The following is an 18,574-nucleotide window of genomic DNA, read 5'->3' on the forward strand; positions in this document are numbered from 1 at the left end:
CCATTGGAAGTTACAGTACAAACTTCCTGAGCTCCATTGGAGTGAATGAGTTAAGATGCAGATGCCTTTATGAAGTTGTTTGACCTCAAAACAAGAAGCCAAGGAGGAATCCAGGGCAGACAAGCAAAAATGACTGACAAATGAGCCTTCACTGAAGAAAAGACCAAGCCAGACTGTAGCAACTCACAAAAACAAGAGAGGACCAAAGGGACCCACCACTGAAAAGGTTCCTGGTTACCAGCATGGAACCAAACAGAAATATTACATTACATTTTGACATGTAAGATTTTCTAGCTGAGGGTTTCCTGGCCTCCTGTAAAACCCTGAGCACATCCTCAGAAAAAAAGGTGCCTGAAAGGGATCAAAACCCTATCACCCACGGTGTCAGTTGAAGAGTGGACAAATGAGGATGGATATGAAGCCCTTTGTTCTGTGTGAGGAGGTCTAATTGGTGAGGTTATTTGTGGTGATTGACCCTGGTCAGATGCATTAACAGGGGGGAACCAGTGCTGTCTTGTCCAAAAGGGAGTCACTAGCAAGATTTTTGTGAAGTCCAGCTGAATCTTCTGTAGGGCCCCTGGAATTAGAGGAAGAGGAGGGAAAGCGTAAAGAAATGTCCCCTTCCAAGGAAATTAAAGATGTCTATTTTCCCTACCAGATGGCATGGCACTCTAGAACAGAAGAGAGGGAGCTGCCTGTTCAGAGGGGAGGCAAAAAGATCTACCTGAGGAATACCCCACCAATGGACAATGTCCAGAATCATGTCTCTGTGAAGCATCCATTCGTGAGTCTGTGTTTTGGACCTGCTCAGAGAGTCTGCCACTAAATTGTGCTCTGAAGGAATGTAAACTGCCTAAAGAGTAAACAGATAACTGACAGTCACCTCCAAAGCCTGAAGAGCCATCATGCAGAGGAGGTAAAATTTTGTACCTCCCTGCATGTTGACATACCACATCACTATAGTGGTATTTGTGTACACTTTCAAGGGGCCTGGAGAAAACATGGGGTGAAAAGCTTGAATGGCCAGAATTAGAGTTCTCACCTCTTTGATGTTGATTTGGTCTGATTTATGAGGTGGCCAGAGACCCTGAACTTTCAGATGACCAAATTAAGTCACCCACTTCATGTCTGAGGCATCAGTGAGTAGTTCTTGAGAAGGGACTAGAGGCTGAAAGGGCAGACAAGGAAGGAGAGGTACACTGAAATCTGAAGGGTGGCAATGTTGCAGCCAAACTGACTTGTGGTACCACTGAAGCTTCTGCATATGCAGTCTGGCAAGAGGGAGCATTCAAATAGAAGAGGTCATGTATCCCAGGACCCAAAGAAACTCTCTGGCTGGAATGGCAGTCAGAAGAAGAAGAGACTGAAAAAAGGCTGCCAATGACAAAAGTTGTAGAGGTGAGAGAGGCCAACACTGTCTGAATCCTGCATCCCACATACACATGATCCTGAGAGGGAGCCAAGACAGACTTTTGGAAGTTGTGGAAGTTGATAGTGAACCTGAGACTTTGAAGAAGAGAGATGGTGAACTCCAGATCCTGTAACAGAAGACTAAGAGAAGGTGCTTGACGCAAGAGGTCTTCTAGATAAGGAAAAATCTGAATGTCTTTGAGCCTGCATAAAGTAATCACAGGAGCTAGGTATTTTGTGGATACCTTTGGGGCAGTGCAGAGACTAAAGGGCAAAGCAGACGAAATTAAAATAAAAGGTACAAACAAAGAAACATAAAAACATTCTGAAGACAGGGTGAATAGGATATGATGGTAAACTTGCTTCAGATCTGAAGATGCCAGAAAAGCATGGGGTAGTAAAAGAATAAACAAGGTTTGAAGAGTAAGCAGCTGAAAAGAGGGGACATTGAGAAAGGTGTTGAGCAGAGAGAGATCCAAAATAGTGCCCTCTTTTCAAGGAACCAGGAACATCCTGATAATAATTCATTCCCATTTGGGAAGGGTGAACAGGTTGAATGGTTCCTTGGTTCACCAAGGACCCTAGAACCTCTGGGAAAATGAGAAAGTTGTTGTAGACAAGGTTGAGGAATCCCTGAAAAAGAAGGGAGAGATGTCCATACCATAAAATAACCCTGATGGACGACAGAAAGAACCCAGATGAGAAGCCAGTTTGGAAGGCAAAGGGAAAGCTGAAGGGACAAAAGAACCTGGTCTAAGAGAAGGGGAGGCAAACTGTCAAAGAGAAACTAGCTTAACAGATAAAACAGGCTTTTGGGCCACAGAAGTCTAGAAAGCCTTAGCAGAGAAGGCTCACCTACAACCTTTCCTGTCCCCGGAGGCCTGGTGGGGTAGTCTGCAGACAAAAGTAGATCTAGAAAGATAATTCCTCAGGAACTTAGAGACAGAAGAGACAAATATATGTTTAAGGTCCTGCAAGGTTTTGACTTTCTCTTGAAGAGAATCTAAACAGTTCAGTTGCAGCAGTCTCAAAAAGATGTTTATTATCCAAAGGAGAATCCAACAACTTGGCCTTAATGTCCTTAGGCAAAGACTGGAGATGAAGCCAAGAATAATGCCTCATGAAAGACCCAAAAGCCACAGCCCTGGAAGAGGCATCAGCAGCATCATAGCTATACTTGATAGAGTGGTGAGCCACTTGAGAAGTAGAACCTAAAATAGATAAGGCAGAAGATTTGCCTTCAGAATCAGGGAGGTCAGAAATAACCTGACAAACCTGAGCAATCAAGGCCACAGCATACGTTGTCATGTGAGTCCAGTAATTAATAGCCCAAAGTAGAAGCATTGTAAACCTTCTTACCAATCCTCTCCAATGCCCTACTGTCTTATTAGAAGGCAAACTTTTAGAAGAGGGCAATATCTTGGAAGGTTTGTCAAAAGGGATTGACACTACAGCAGGATCAGCAGAAGGACACAAATAAAAAAACTGACAATCCTCAGGGACTTTATAGAGCCTATCAAGTTTCTTAGGAGCAGGAGACTGAGAATCAGGAGACTTGAAAGCAGCAATAAAAGTGTCTAAGAAGGCAACCAACACAGGAGGAACTGTAGATGGTTTTGGAGTATCCACCTGAAGCAACCCATAATATCTACTGTGAATGTCAGACACTTGAGAAGAACCCACTTAAGGTATTCCATCATCCTAAAAACTGTGCCCTAAAGGACAATTCCTCAAAAGGGATTCATGGCTAATAGACTCCTCATCATCAGAACCATAAGCCAAAGGTGAAGGCATCTGAGAAGAATAGGACAAGGACCCCTCATCACACTCTGAATCCTCATCTGAGGAATCTGGTTCCCTAGGCCATTTAGAAGGGGTAGAGGTCCAAGGGGGTAGTAGGTACATAAACCCCTTGAGGAGGCCTCAGGACCATCAAGGCAGAAAACAAATCCTGAGTAAACTCTTACTATTCCCTTTCAGGATCCTTAAGATGGACAGCAATATGCTTTGATGCTTCATCTTTTGTCTTTTCTTGGAAGGCATGTCAGCCGTAACAAATACCAGAGGATCCAAACCTTGGCAAGATTCACTAAGAGCACCAGGAACCTCCACACTGACCAATATCTGCGGAATCCCTCTAGGACCCTCTGAGATAATCAACTGAGGTTCACTTTCAACATCCAGCGCAGACACATGCAAAGCCTCAGAGGACATACAAAAAGACAGATCCATGCCAGCCTCTGATGGAGTCATATATAAGCTATATGGTCTACCGAGCTGTCCCTCATTGCTAGAGGGAAGTCTGGTGGAGGCTGGAAAGCTAATGAATCCAGCCAAGACTTCTTGAACTTCTTCCTACCTAATGGAAGTATCTCTGAGTTAATGGATTCCACTATGTTACCCTTGGCTAACTGTTTAAGCCTTTGGTTTTCAAGATAAATGTCCAGGAAAGACAAACAGTTTCTGAGTGTCTTAGACACAAATGCCTTACAGATACTACAAGAGGTATGGTCATGGGAAGCACCCAAACAAGAGAGACACTTTTCATGAGACTCCTTATGAGGAATCTGTCTCCCACATTCACATTTTCCTTTCTTGGATGACATGAACTCTTGGTAAGCAAAATAAATACATAACAAAAGAAAAGAAAGGAAATAAAACAACCCATATGCGGCACTTGTCTGATAGCTAGGTATTTAGAACAGCAAAAGACATTCAGACCAACGAACAATAATGGCATTCAGCTTGGAGCAAAGAAATTGGGTAACTGCATTCATAAGTCACTTTTATGCTGTGCATCCTGTGCGAGGAGCATATGTGTGCATATGTGTGATGTACGTCACATGCAAGATCATAAGGCCACTGGCTACACATCAGGCTGCCCTGGACGGGAAATCCATATAGTAAAGAATACTGCAACAGTGATATAGAAGGATATCAGCATCATGCAACTGAGCCAGGTATGGAAATAAGGTACATAAGGAAAGCAGGTAGTGGAATGCAGAAATCCAGGAAGTCATCAAAAGAAAAGGAGTACAGGAAAAAGTGGGAGATAGAAAAGATTAATGATGCTAGGAAGGAATACTGGTTGGCTAACAGAGGCTAAGAAAGGATTTGCAATAGCAAAGAACAAGGCATTAGAGGCATTCTACTAGCTTCTGGAAAGTGATTCATTAGATGACACAAAGAAACTACATCAGGTTTCAAGGCAAAGACAGAAAGATAAAGCTAGTGATACACCCTTCATAAGGGATGCCAGCAACAGCCTGCTCATGAGTCCACAGGAAATCAAAGGCAAATGGAAGAAGTACTTTCAGCTGCTTCTGAATGAAAAAAACCCACAGAAGTTATACTGTCCCAGCACAGCCTACAATGAGAGAAGAGGAGGAGCCCACAATAGAAGAATTAAGAACAATACTAAGGAAAATTAAGTCGGGGAAAGTAGCAGACTCAGACAAGATTACAGTAGATATGGCAAGGATGCTGGGTGAGATAGGAGAGAAATGGCTCCTGAGACTGCTCATAGCAGTATGGACAGAAAGGCATATCCCAAATGACTGGAGAATAAGCATACTAGTGTCAGTGTAGAAAAACAAATGGGACTTCCACAACTGTGGGCAATACAGAAGTATCAATCTCCTGTCACATTGCATGAAAGTTCTGTAGAGAGTGACTGATACATGGAATATACAGAGTAGTAGAAAGTAAGATGGGAGATGAGCAGTTCGGATACAGATCAGGATGCAGCACAACTGACCCAATGATTGCAGTGAGACAGATAGTTAAGAAGTTAGAGATAAGAAAAAGAGTCCAGCTGGGCATTCCTAGACTTGGAGGAAGCATATGACATGGTCCAAAAAAGCCAGTTTGGGCAGTCCTGTGGTGGTTCACAGTCCCAGAAACATTGATAGAATTAGTGTAAGCTATGTACAAGAACCCAATGACTCAAGTACAAACAGTGTTCGATCTCCAAAGAGGGGTTCCCAGTGAGAGTGCTTGTGCATCAGGATTCAGCTGTGAGCCCACTGCTGTTCATACTGGTGATGAACTGTATTAGCAAACAGGTTGGAGGGGACAGATCAACAAAGTTGCTGTATGCAGACAATGAGGCATTACAGGCAGACTCTGAGCAAGAACTTCAGCAAAGGATAGGGAAAAGGAATGCAAAATGAAAAGCACAAGGGATGTACATGTGTACAGATAAGACAGTTGTAATGGTAGCAAATGGGGGAAATCAGAAGAAGTTGAGAACTGAGGCAGAAGGTAAGATAGTGGAACAGGTTAACAGCTTCAAGTAGCTGGGATGGTGGGGTGGTTGAGAAGAAAGGAAGTCTGAATGAGGAGGTCAAAGCCAACTCAGAGGGGCTGCAGCCAGCTGGCACAGAGTGTCAGGTATAGTATATGACAGAAGAATGCCAAAGAATCTGAAAAGGAAAATGTACAAAATAGTGGTGTGGCCAGTACTACTGTATGGTACAGAAACCTGGGCAGTAATGGCTGAGCAGTTGAAGAAGCTAGAGGTGATGGAGATGGAGTGTCTGAGATGGGTGGTAGGATACACAGTGTGGGCCAGACAAAGAAATAAGAACATAAGAGAAGAAGCCAAAGTTGCTCCAATTGCAGAAAAAGGTCAAAAAGAACAAATTACAGTGGTTTGGGCATATGTGTAGAAAAACAGAAGACAATCTGGTGAAGAAGAATTGGGACAGACAGTAAGAAGGTAAGAGGAAACAAGGACATCCAGCAGAGATGAATGTATTGTGGAAAAGAAGACCTGCAACAGTCAGGCAATGAGTGTCGAAGAAAGCAGGAGTGTGGCATTAAAGAGAGAGAGATGCTGACAGTTAACACAGCACCCAGACCCCATGTAGAAAATGGGGAAAAAAGGATTGATGATGATGATGATACATGATACAATCTGAGAGAGAGGTGTATACATCTACACACAGGGATGCTACCCTCTCTTCAAGTAAGCTGCACCTCTTCACAAACATAACAAACCAGCATATGCTGACATTGTCAAAAAGTTACTTCCCAAGCCTTCTAAAACTAAGAAGGTAAAACCTCAGCAGAAATCTACGATCACTATACTATCAACCTCACACATAATAGAGAGTCACCAGGCTGGAGACTACATGATATTACAAGAGATCTTCAGATCCTTTTCTCCCTCTTCACCCATTACCTGGTCCTCATAAGGTGAAGTGTGAAATGAAGCCATCAGTGCCTCTCTGGCAGTCCCTGGAAAGGAAAAAATGTGAATATGATATAAACTTTGGCTGTTTGAGTACAGAATTGAGAAAGCTATCTCATTCAAAAGTATCTCTAAATATGCCGACTGCTGACCTAAGCAAGTCATCATCATCTTCATCAACTTCCCTTTTTTGCCACTATTTTCCTACAAGGGGTTAGAGTGTCACATCAGCTATCTCTGTCTTTCTCAGTTCAATGCCATTCTTCTACCATTTTCAAGTCATGCCTGACAGTCGCAGGTCTTCTCTCACACAATTCATCCACCTCTTTGCTGGAAGCAGTTGTTTCCTCTTGCCTTAGAAGCAAAACACCAGAATGTCTTCTACTTTCCTGTACATGTGCTTGAACCAGTGAAATCTGTTTTGTTTGACCTTCTCTGCAGTTGGAGCTAATTGGGCTTTTGCTCTGATATCCTAATTTCTTCATCTGTACTACAGTGTGCATCCTACCACCTGTCTTAGGCACTTCACCTCCATCACCTCTAGTTTCTTCAACTGCTTTCCTTCACCATCCATATTTCTTTACCATATGGTAGTACCGGTTGTACCACTGTTTTGTAGACCTTACTTTTCCATTTCTTTGGCATTCTTCTGTTACACACTACCCCTAACACTGTGTACTTATTGGCTGCATCTCTTCTGGTTCTAGCGTTGACCCCCTCATTTAGACTACCCTTCTCCTCAACAACATCTCTCATATACATATAGCTGTTAACCAGTTCCACAATTGTCATTTCTATCTAAATTTTCAGCATCTGATTTCCTCACTTTGCTGCCATTACGACTGTCTTATCTGTACTCAGTTTCATCCTGTGTACCTTCTGTTTTGCATTCCAGTCCCCTATCATTTGCTGAATTTCTTGGCCAGAGACTGCCTGTAATTCCACATTGTCTGTGTACAGCTGCTTTGTTGATCTCCCCCTCCAACTTGTTTACTAATGTAGTCCATCAGCAGTATGAACAGTAGTGAGATCAGAGCTGAGCCCTAATGCATGCGCACTCCCAAGACATTTTGAACACTTTTCATACTTGTGTCATCTGTCTCTGTACCTAGCCTGCACTAAGTCTACCAATGTTTCTGAGCCTTTGAACCATTGCAGGACTCCCCAAATCAGTTTTCTTAAGACTTTGTGATGTGCTTTCTCTAAGTCTGGGAAAGCTCATTTGTACTAGTTTGTCATTTCTAGCTTCTTTTCAACTATCTGTCACACTGCAAACATTAGGCCATTTGTGTTGCATCCTGAAATGAATCCAAACTGCTGATCTCCCATCTTCATTTCTACTTACTCTCCATATTCATCTATCAGTCATTGCCTCCAGCACTTTCATGCAGTGTGACAGGAGTCTGATACCATCATACTGTCCATAGTTGTGAATGTTCCCTTTGTTTTTTTACACTGGCACTAGAATGCTTATTCTGCACAGATCTGGGATATGTCTATCTCTCCGTACTGCTATGAGTACTCTCTGAAGAAATGTGATGCTTAATATACTGTGAAGCAGTTGGCAAACATTCAGAAATATACTTATGTCTTAACAAATGAATCACCTTTGCTCATTTCCTGTTCTGTTCCTGAGGAAGAATAGGGTTTCTTCTTTAAGTCATGGGACTTTGTGATGCATGCCATGCTTCCACATGTAATGTGATTAAATGAGCCTGCCACCCTTGAAAATAAGAATAAAATGTGAATTGCGGTCAATATTATGGATTATACCATAGAAGTTGTGCCCTGAGCACATGTCCTACCCCTGCCCCTGAGAAAAGAAGAGCACACTGGCTCCAGCATGTACTTGAGCAGCCTGTTAAACCTATGTCAGTGGAAGCTGCCAAGAAAGTCAAGATAAATGATTAGATCAGAAACATATAAAAACTGTATGCCATAGTTTGGTGGTGCCACTCAGGCAGGAAAGGATGAGGTGAGTGCAGCTTGATATAATAATGGACCTTACCTAGCAATGCATCAACTCAACTGCAGTTACACTGCATCTGTCCAGCAAGAAAGAAGTCAGTCCTCATAAAAAACAACATCGGCAGACATTTCTATACAACATAAATAACACTGGCTAACTGTGAAGACTGTAAATGATAAAAAAAAAATGGATTACATCCTAACTTAATAATAAAACACTTTTAAAGTCTCTCTTGCAGTGCTCACATGTTCAGTTGCATCTGCTTTCAATGTGGGCTACCCCATAGTTCAGATTTTACCAGGATTATTTCATGCTGCCCTTCTTTTCCTCATGCTGCTCCTTTAGTCCATTAAACAAAGTGAACAAGTTGGTTATCATAAATGATTTCATTATGGATTCTAAGTGATGCTTTATCCATTGAGTCTAACAAGATAAATGCAGTCTCACTAAAGAAGTTTTAATGTTGGGGGAATTTTTTGCACTCCCTATGTATGTTGCCCCTACACCCTTATACTAATATAGCTAACTGTTTCATTGTGAAACCTGAGGGCTATTTAGAAAATTGTTCAAAATAAACACATTTGACTAATTGGGCTTGACAGACCATGACTCACTAAAAGCAGCTAAATAAGCAAACAAGTAACGTTGTCCTGTTCGATTCTCAGCTAGAGCGTCTTCTGTGTGGAGACATGCGTGACTGGGCGTTCCTTCCCTTTTGTTATCTGATACCTAACTTTTTTACATTATTTGCTTGATAGCAGCTGGAGACAAGTTTCTCTATTTCACCTATAAGTGTATTCAAAATTCTACATTCCTTCCATTCCTACTGTGTATCACTATCTTATCTGTTTTTCACATATCTGATGCCCTCCTGAATACCTTTGTGGATTTTATCTCTACCTCCTATTCTACTAGTCCATTCTATGGATCTGTAGTCCTCTCCATGAAAAAGTATTTTCACCCATTCATAGACTAATTCCTAGGATCATAACATCACAGGAACTACAGGTATGCCCACATTCATTATGTGTCTGCAGCTTTCATAAGCGGTAAGTGGGTTCAGCCAGGGGAAAAATGTGTGTATGCCCATCCAGTCATCCAGGTAAGTCTTGAAGGATATAAGGGTGTCACTCTGTTTGGCATATTTAACTTTTTTTTTTTTGTGGTGGTGCTGCTGTAGCATTGTTGCCTCACAATAAGACATCCTGTTAGATTCTGAGCTAGAGCGTCTTCTGTGTGGAGACATGCGTGACTGGGCGTTCCTTCGTTGAAGGTTGTGCGCCAGGGCTGGCAACCCGGCACATAAAAATCTACTGCCAATCATTAGCGGACCGGAGTTCCACTGTGGCGACCACTAACTGGGAAAAAGCCGAAAGAAACAACAACTTTTTTTATTTATCCTTTTGTTGTCCACTAGGCTAGTAGCTTCTTTACAGGGGAGACCTAAGATGATATTTACAGTGCTAGGGGAAATTTGGCCAGGGCATTAGGGAATTTCTCCTACTCTTTTCAATAGGTACCATGGGATCTTTTACATTCACCTTAGTAACCACCAACTCAGGCAGATGGGGCCTCAGTTTAACATCTCATGCAAAGCATGACACACTCAGGAGTGCAGCACTATAGTGTTAGCAATCCATCTACCTGGAGTGGGAATAGAAATCACAGCTTTCCAAAGATGAGTGTGCTACCTATTGTGCCACTGACACTAGGAAAATTTAGTTTATTCCAGAAATGGCATAAATCCTTTCATCCATCCATCCACACCCCCTTTTCCAATTTTTCCACATGAGGTTGGGGTGTCTCTTCAACAGTGACAAAGATGTAGTGCCAAGATTCACACCACTGGGTGGCCAGTCCTGCTGCGGCAATTATTCTATACCACACACTTATATGCACACTGACGCCTATGGCCAATTTAGAATGTCCAATCCACCTACTGCATGTCTTTGGAATGTGGGAGGAAACTGGAGCACCTGGAAGAAACCACGCCATCACATGGAGGACATGCAGACTCCAGACAGAAGGCAACCCAGCCAAGAATTGAACCGGACAATCTCTTGCTGTCAGGCTGCTCCACTGTGCCACCCTAAATGGAGTAAATATTGGATATGAAATCTGCCCACCTAACATATTTTATATGTAGGATGTTGGAAATTTAAATCCTTAGTTCTAGTGATTGTGGAGTCATTTGCACTGCAGAGATGCAAGAAATCAAGGACAATGTTTGTTTTTTGGGGATCCGAATCCAGAACACAGATCTCCATGTAAGACTCTGTAAAAAAAAAAATCCAGGTGTAGACATAGGGTTTCAAACTTGTCTTACAACCTAAGAATCTTCAGACCATTAATTTTTTGGATGGGAAGCACTGAGGCCTTTCTAGTTGTGTGATGTGTCAAGACAGGTAGATACCAAAGAGTGCATTGTATTCTGTAATTGCTCTAATTTGAACAGAGTGCAGTGGAATGATAATATATTTTGACTTGGATAAGATACCTTTAGTTGTGCTAAATAGAATGATTTCCTGTCAATAATGCTACATGGTGGTAAAAGGAGGGTAAGCAGATTTGGGAATCATTCTGGATGAAGACCAAACATATCTGGGCATCACACTGTATGAAGGCAGGATTCAACTCAGTATTACAGTTTTACCTGCATTTGATACATACACAGCAAGACATATATTATGTTTCTCTGCATATCCATCAATGTCGAGTGCCTCAAGTGATTCACACCCACATGGGTAACCATGCGATCATACTCATATTTGCCTGATATAAAGGGCATCTTCTCTCTCCACCCATGACCTGATCCTTATAAGGTGATGTAAGTTACCAGAAGCATGCATATCAACCAGTTTTAAAATATAAAATACCTTCTCACTTCACTGAAATAAATATTCAGAGCCTTAGCTGGCTCATCTAGCGCCCAGTGCCCTTTCTAGATATAGCACCCTACCCTGTTAGATCTTAAGTGAATAACAAAAAAAAAAAGACTTTGGCTTTATAGAAAGCTGATTGGTATATTTATACCAATCTGCTTCCTACAGAAAGACCCAAGCCCCTTCAGCTCTTCAAGTGAAGAACAAAATAAAAAAGGACTGGTAAATTGTAAATTTATTTATTTATTTTACATTTGTTAACTGGGGGTGTCTGAGCCGAAAAGGCCCCTTTTCAGCAGAGGCCCGGGGAGAAAAGTTCCACATAGAAAAATTACAGATACATATAGTTATTTACACATGATCAGTTGTTGTTGTTTGTCTTTCGGCTTTTTCCCGGTAAGGGGTCACCACAGCGGAACTCCAGTCTGCTAATGATTGGCAGTAGATTTTTATGAAATGCCGAAGTGCCAGCTCGACGCCCAACCTTCAACGAAGGCACGCCCATTTACGCATGCATGTCTTTCGAACGCTACCCAACCATGGGGAGGACATGCAGACTCCGCACAGACGGCACTCCCAAGCCAAGTTAGACATGATCAGTATACACACAAATTAAAAAAGACGTGTTTTCACAGTGGTATGCAGCATATCAACAGTTACAGTGGAGAGATCAAACAAAAAAATATTAATTTAAAAATAAAGGTAATTAATAGATGTGTGGTGTACACCTGAAATTTAGAACATAGATAGACTACATACAAAGTACACAGGTACAGTACATGCATTGTAGATTAGCCAGAGTTTGTGAGTAAGATTGAAAACTATTATCAAGTACTCTAGGTTTAGCTTGATGAGGTCTTTAAAGGCGGCTTTGGATAATGTGTTTTGAATGCTAGTGGGGACAAAGTTCCATTTTTTAGCCACTGAACTACTATATAGGGCATCTCCAAAGCTATTGTAGCTGTTGGTGACTTCTAGCAGTAGTTTGCTTGATGAACTAATCTTGTAATGCAGGAACTGTACTTCTCGTTTGTGCCCCACCAACACCTTGCACCCAACCCACAATTGCAGTGCTAAATCATAGCAAACTCATCAGGTACTGCATAAGATGTATATAAAATTATAAATTTACTGAACTAAAAGTGCAGTCAAAATTACCATTTTTGTGAAATGTTCTGCAATGCTGAAGTCTAAAAACTGGTTCATAGTTTGTTTCAACAGCCAATATGTTGCCATCTGACAGATTGCTATTAAATAAATTCACAGTAAGATGTAAATAATCAGTTTCAGTAAGCCCTAAAGTGTACAACCTTTACCATCTTTGGTGTGAAACTAGTACTGGACATATTGTTTGCTGGTTATAGTGCTGCAGGCAATCAACATCAAATATTAAAGTCACTTACTCAGTGGGTGACTACTATTATCAGCTCAAATACTAATAAAAGATACACGCCTGAGAAACAGAAAAATTCTCTCAAGTAAAAATAGAACAGAAGTATCTCACTTGTTCAGCAAACGTAATGAAAGCCAACATTATAAAATGACATAACTTACCTGTAAAGCAAGCTAAAAGGCAGATTGTGTACAGCCTTGTACAAGGGAACTCGATTACTAGTTGATGCTTCCTGTATAATGCAAGAGCATTTCCGCTGTGTAAGCAATCTTCTGTTCGAGTGGGGGAGGAATTCAGAAATTATTTTTTATTACCATTCCTTGCCCCCCCCCCCCCAAAAAAGTTAAATTACTACTAATGGCTGAAGATCCCCTCTTTTTCTTGTAAATTAAGGAATATTTTACGCAAGCTTTGTTTGCCTTATCTGATCCCTCTAATTTTGCAATGTGTTTAGTAGAGTAATCTGCCTTGTATGTTACTTCCTGTTATGAGAGTGTGGTTTTGCCATGAATGCAGATACCAAAAAAGGTATTGACAGTTTATAAAGGTTTACTTCTGGGCTCTCCACCTCCCTGCTAAGAGTGATGTGCTAGCAGTCTAGTGTGCCTTTACGATGAAAAGATTTGGAATAAAGCATATCTAAGGAATTCTGATGATAATACATATGATTGATGGGTAAACCTTTATACTGGCTTGCAAAAATATATTTCCAATCCAAAACAGTGTGCTAAATGTCATTATTATTAAACACAGCTTACTAAACATACATGAAAAAAGCTACATCTACACTAACAGCAGCAAGAAAACCTGAGAAGCATACACAGTATTGATATGGGTACGGTCACACCTCATCCTCTGTGTGGTCATCATAAACTCTGAAAGCTATTCCAAAAGAGTTGCACCCAAGGGCACCTGCAGGCAGGTGCAAGGGGGTGCACTTGCACCCCCCCTGGAATCCGCTGACAAGTTAATCTTTTAATTTAAAAAAAAAAAGTTTTTTTTTTTTTTAGGGCGTTCTTCTTTAAGAAGTCCAGTCGCAGGCGTGCTGACATCGTGTGCAGTTTGCAAGCGGGAACTAAAATGGACAGTTTAGAGGATGCTGTGACATCATCATGCGGGAACTGAAACAGACAGTTTAGAAGACTTTACTGAAGGTGGGACCCTTGCAAGCGAGCGGGAACTGAAATGAAGATGGGACCCTTGCAAGCGAGCGGGAACTGAAACGGATGGAAGATGGGACGCTTTAGTGGAGTGGGAACTGAAACGGGCGGCTTTAGTAAGGTAGGTATGTGTGTGTGTGTAAAATGCCCTAGGAGTTACATGGTGGTGGGTAGAGAATAAGGCTTGAACCCTGTACCTTGGGCCCAAGTGGCAAGAGCCTGAATTCCCTACCCACCACCATTTGTAAAAATGATGCAGGTTTTTCCCTCATACTTTTTCTGTTCCTCATAAAATCTGTGGTTTCTGTATTTGTGTCCTTGTTGCCTGACAGCTACATGTTCTCTCATTTGATTCTTGGCTGTCTGGAGTGTTTCTCCCTGGGCCTCTGCTAAAAATTAGCTTATTTTCCAAGTCAGACTTTCCTGGTTAACAAATGTTAAAAAAAATGGGCACTCATTTCAATGTCAGACTTCATATTCTTCAGAAAGTGCATGATAACAAAAGCTTTTATTCTAGCAATTTTTTAAGTGTACAAGATGGATATTTGAAATGTATCCTTGTCTTTGGGACTGTATTCCCCCCCCCCATTATTGGCTTCATCCAGGTTTTGTGCCAAGGTTGAGAGCTATGGTAAGAACTGAATTCACTGAATATGTTTGGGGGCTGTATTCACCCATTATTGGCTTTGTTCAGGTATTTTGTGCTAAGAGGTTGACAGCTGTGCTATGGTGAGAACTGAATTCACTAAATGGTAGCCATTTAAGTTTCAGTCTTCCTCTTTCACAAAACAGCTGATTTGGGGTAGTGGTATGTTGCTCTGACTGTTTTGCACAGGGTCCCCTGGGTTCAAGACGTGGCAGTGAAATGTATGGTGGTAACGCAGCATTTTATTCTAGCAACTTTCCAACATTATACAAGCAATGTTTAAAATGTGTCCCTGGTTTTTGGCCTTTTGCCCCCCCCCCCAATAAATTTTGGCTTTTTCCAGATTTCTTGTGCTGCAAAGTTCAGAGATACAGCTGAGTGTCGAGTAGATTTTACGAGCTGAGAGCTGCAGGGGAGCAAAAGTTTAGTGCTGCTTATGTTTAGTCTGCTTGCATTGTTAATAGCACAACAGATAGTGTCCTTGCTTTTGATGCTGAAGGCTGTGGGTTCTACTCCCACAGTAGGTAGATGCATTGCTGATACTGTACTGTGTTGTAAAGGGGGTGGATGCTGCAGTCCTTTTGGTAAAGATACCTAGTAACTATGAACCTGTTATCAGTTTGCTATCCATTCCCTATTGCGGTATTACTAGCTTATCATTTTTTTATTGCATGCAACAAAGGCAATTTATTCTTCAAGGGTAACAAGCACTTTATTTGTAGATTAAACAATGACATATAAAGCAGCAACCTCTTTATTAGTTACAAATTTCTTTAATGTGGATTTTACTACTTCAGAGATTGTGCATATTTTTTACTGATACTAGTGGACTATAGAAGGTTGAGTAGACTTTTTATGATGGAAATGTTCTGAATTGGGCAGTTTTGTCATTGGCGTATGCATTTTGTTTCATTGTTTACTGGAAAAATGTTCAAAACAATAAATTTAAAATGCTCTCTAACAACTGTACTGTATTGTACAAGGAATATAATGTAATACAGTCAGGAAGGTGCATCAAAGAGCATGCGTATGTTATGTTCGAGGGGCCTATGATTTTGAAGACAGCCCAGAGTTAATATTTATCTGCCACTGGCAAAATGTATTTTCTTTGAATGTGGGTTTCAATGCTGTTTCAATGCATGTGAGTTTCAAGGGCAGAGAAGTTTTAATGTTAGTCTGTTTTCATTGTGAGACTGCATTGCTTTGTTTAACAGATATGTATTAGGGTTTGTGCTGTAAAATGCAAAATATAACTTTCAAATGAAATCCTAAATCATCGCAGAAGTAAAGCAGTATGCACATTACAGTGTTTATGGTAAATGGGGCAAAATAACCAAGGAATGGGACATTGGAATGGCTGCAGGGGGAGGCTCCATTTGACCATGATTTTGTGAGGGGGCGTAGCAAACTCAGAGAGCCCCGATTGAACTATACCTCTCAGTTGTCCATATCTTTGCAGAATGAATAGATATTTGCTTCTTATTTTTGGTTTGTTCCTCAAAATTTGTGGTTTTCTAGCAAATCATTTAGGAATGAAGTCACTAAATGACACATAGTTTCAGACGTCATAACCATCAGAAAAATGCATGCTAATGCAAGACTGTCTTAAGTTTATACAAGAGCAATTTTTAGTAGTGTTTGTATGTTCCCCCAATATATTTGGCCTTGTCCATATTTCCTGCATTAAGAGGTTGAGAGGTACGTGCAAATCACTGTAGATTAGGAATATCCAAACCTCTCAATTGTCCCCAATTTTGGCTCAAAATGTTGCTCTCCCCTAATAATCCCTCCTCCAAAATGGGAATTTTGGAAGAAAATGTGGAGGGTTTACAATTGTATATAACTAATGATCAGAGTTATAGATTACTTTTATTTCAGAAATGCATGTAGATGCTCTTATTTTGTTAGCTGCTCAAGTTAACAATGTTAATACTAAAAAGGTGTCCCTTTTTTGAAAGGGATTTTTGCATCACATTTTGGTCTGTTTTTCATAAACTTGTGGTTTTCTGGCAAATTAGTGACAAGTCATTAAAGACTGAAGTTAGAAAATAATGGCAGACATTTGAGTTTCGGATTTTATACCCTTCAGAAAATTCGTACTAATGCAAGATCTACTACTGTTCTATTATCTAAGTTAATAAGAGCAATATTTAAAATTTGGCCTTATTTTTGGGCCTGTGTCCCACTTCTAGTTCTATGTATGGCTTTGTCCAGATTTCTTGCTCTGAAGTTGAGAGGTATGAGTGTCAGAGCCATCACTGTCAGCCAGAGACATTTCAAATTATGACATACTTATTGCACCCCACCCTCCATTGTAGTGGCTCTGGATGTGTCCAAGGAAGGCAAGGAGCAGTTATGCAGTGTAAGTGTGCAGCGTATTCCCCCATCCAAGGTAGATCACAAATACGACCGTGGCTTTTCATCTGTCCTTGATTTTGCAGAATGTTCTGGTTTTCTATCAGATTTTTATACTGTTGATTTATGCTTCCTGTTATTCAGGAACTGCATGCTGTCACAGTGCCCTGTTGCTCTGTTTAAGTAGCCATGGTTTAATGAACATCAGGTAAGCTTGTCGGAGATTGTAAGATGCAAGTAAGCTTTAGTAAGCATATTGTTAAAGAATTACCAGCATTGAAAGCCTTTTCGTTGTTGCCATGCAGAAAACATTTACATAACTAGATAATGTATAAGCCTTGGGTATTGAAATGCATATGACAGTATTTGTAATAAAAGGACAGGATTACAGTATTTTCAGAAGCTCATTACATTTTATTGGAGACCAGTGTCTTATAGCAGTGTCTGTGTGTTAGTACACTTAGTTGGGTGGCTTTAATGGTATATGGTAAATAAGCATTGCTACCTTACTTAAAGGACCACTATGTGCTTCCTCAGAAGTTTCCTCATTTCAAAAACGTTTTTCTTCCCTGTCATTTGACTATGGCACCATAGACCATACACGGTGCTACAGAAAATAACAACTTTGACTGTTTTTCCATTTCCCCTTCTGACATCTCCGGTACTTTCTTCCATCTTATACCTGTGACAGTCTCACAGAGCTGTACACTTCATATGGGCGCTGCAGTGGTTCGGTAATAACGCCCTTTGTTTTTAATCCCCGTTTTCTCTGTTTTTTTGAATGACCACCCACAAACCACCCTCCTCAGTTTCTTTTGCCCTGGCAACTCCCCTGCTAATTGAATATGCATTAGCTAGTTTTATTATGGCTTGCAGCCAATAAAGTGACAAACTTGGCATTTGTGGGAACTATTCTGCTAACTGTAGTTGCTGGGTGCATCTATTTTTTTGAGGGATCTAATCGAAGCTACTGTAATGTGAAGCCGGTGATCACATGGAAGCATTATTTCTTCTTTCAATACAGGTATTTTGTGGGAACTGATTATCTTTAGCTGACAATTACATTTTGTAAAGGTTCTGTAATGCGACCGTGATGTTCTTAGTTTTTAAAGAAACGATCGCATTACAGAAAGCATTATCAATTATTTTGTCTGTTTTTGCCACGTTCCACCTGCTACTTCAATGCTTATTTTTGCTGATACATATTTTTGATTAAGGTTCAACCGTTCTGCAATGCGATTATGTAATGATCGCATTACAGAACCTTAATCAAAAACAAGTATCAGCAAAAATAAGCATTAAGGCTACAGGTGGAGTGTTTTAAAAAAAGACAAAATAGATGGGAATCCTGGCAATAGAGTACGAGTGAGATCGATTCAGCAGTTATTTTACACTCGCTAAGCAGCGCTTTTGCTGTTTAGTGAGTGTAAAAGTAAAACAAGAATAAATAAGAGATAAACTTGAACCTGAGTCGCTGAGTCAGCATGCAGTTTGGTGTTTAAGGCTTTGTTTATATCATCATGCTGACTTTTAACAAATTATATTATTTCTTTTGGGCTGTATGC

The 18,574-nt window shown here is 40.8% G+C and overlaps 1 protein-coding gene across 2 annotated transcripts in view; it reads right to left on the reverse strand.

Moving 5' to 3' along the window:
- PARVG (parvin gamma) overlaps positions 1-13,240 on the reverse strand; it is a 3,368,585-nt gene extending 3,355,345 nt beyond the window's left edge. Inside the window, exon 1 of one of the 2 annotated variants that reach the window (XM_044088047.1) lies at positions 13,010-13,240. The gene's annotated coding sequence lies outside the window, so the exon portion shown is untranslated. The remainder of the gene's footprint in view (positions 1-13,009) is intronic. The other variant, XM_044088046.1, reaches the window with a different exon arrangement.
- Positions 13,241-18,574: the final 5,334 nt, after the last annotated feature.

The sequence above is a fragment of the Protopterus annectens genome, chromosome 11.part0 (assembly GCF_019279795.1).
Source record: "Protopterus annectens isolate FY-2018-M chromosome 11.part0, PAN1.0, whole genome shotgun sequence".
Classification (NCBI taxonomy): domain Eukaryota; kingdom Metazoa; phylum Chordata; order Ceratodontiformes; family Protopteridae; genus Protopterus; species Protopterus annectens.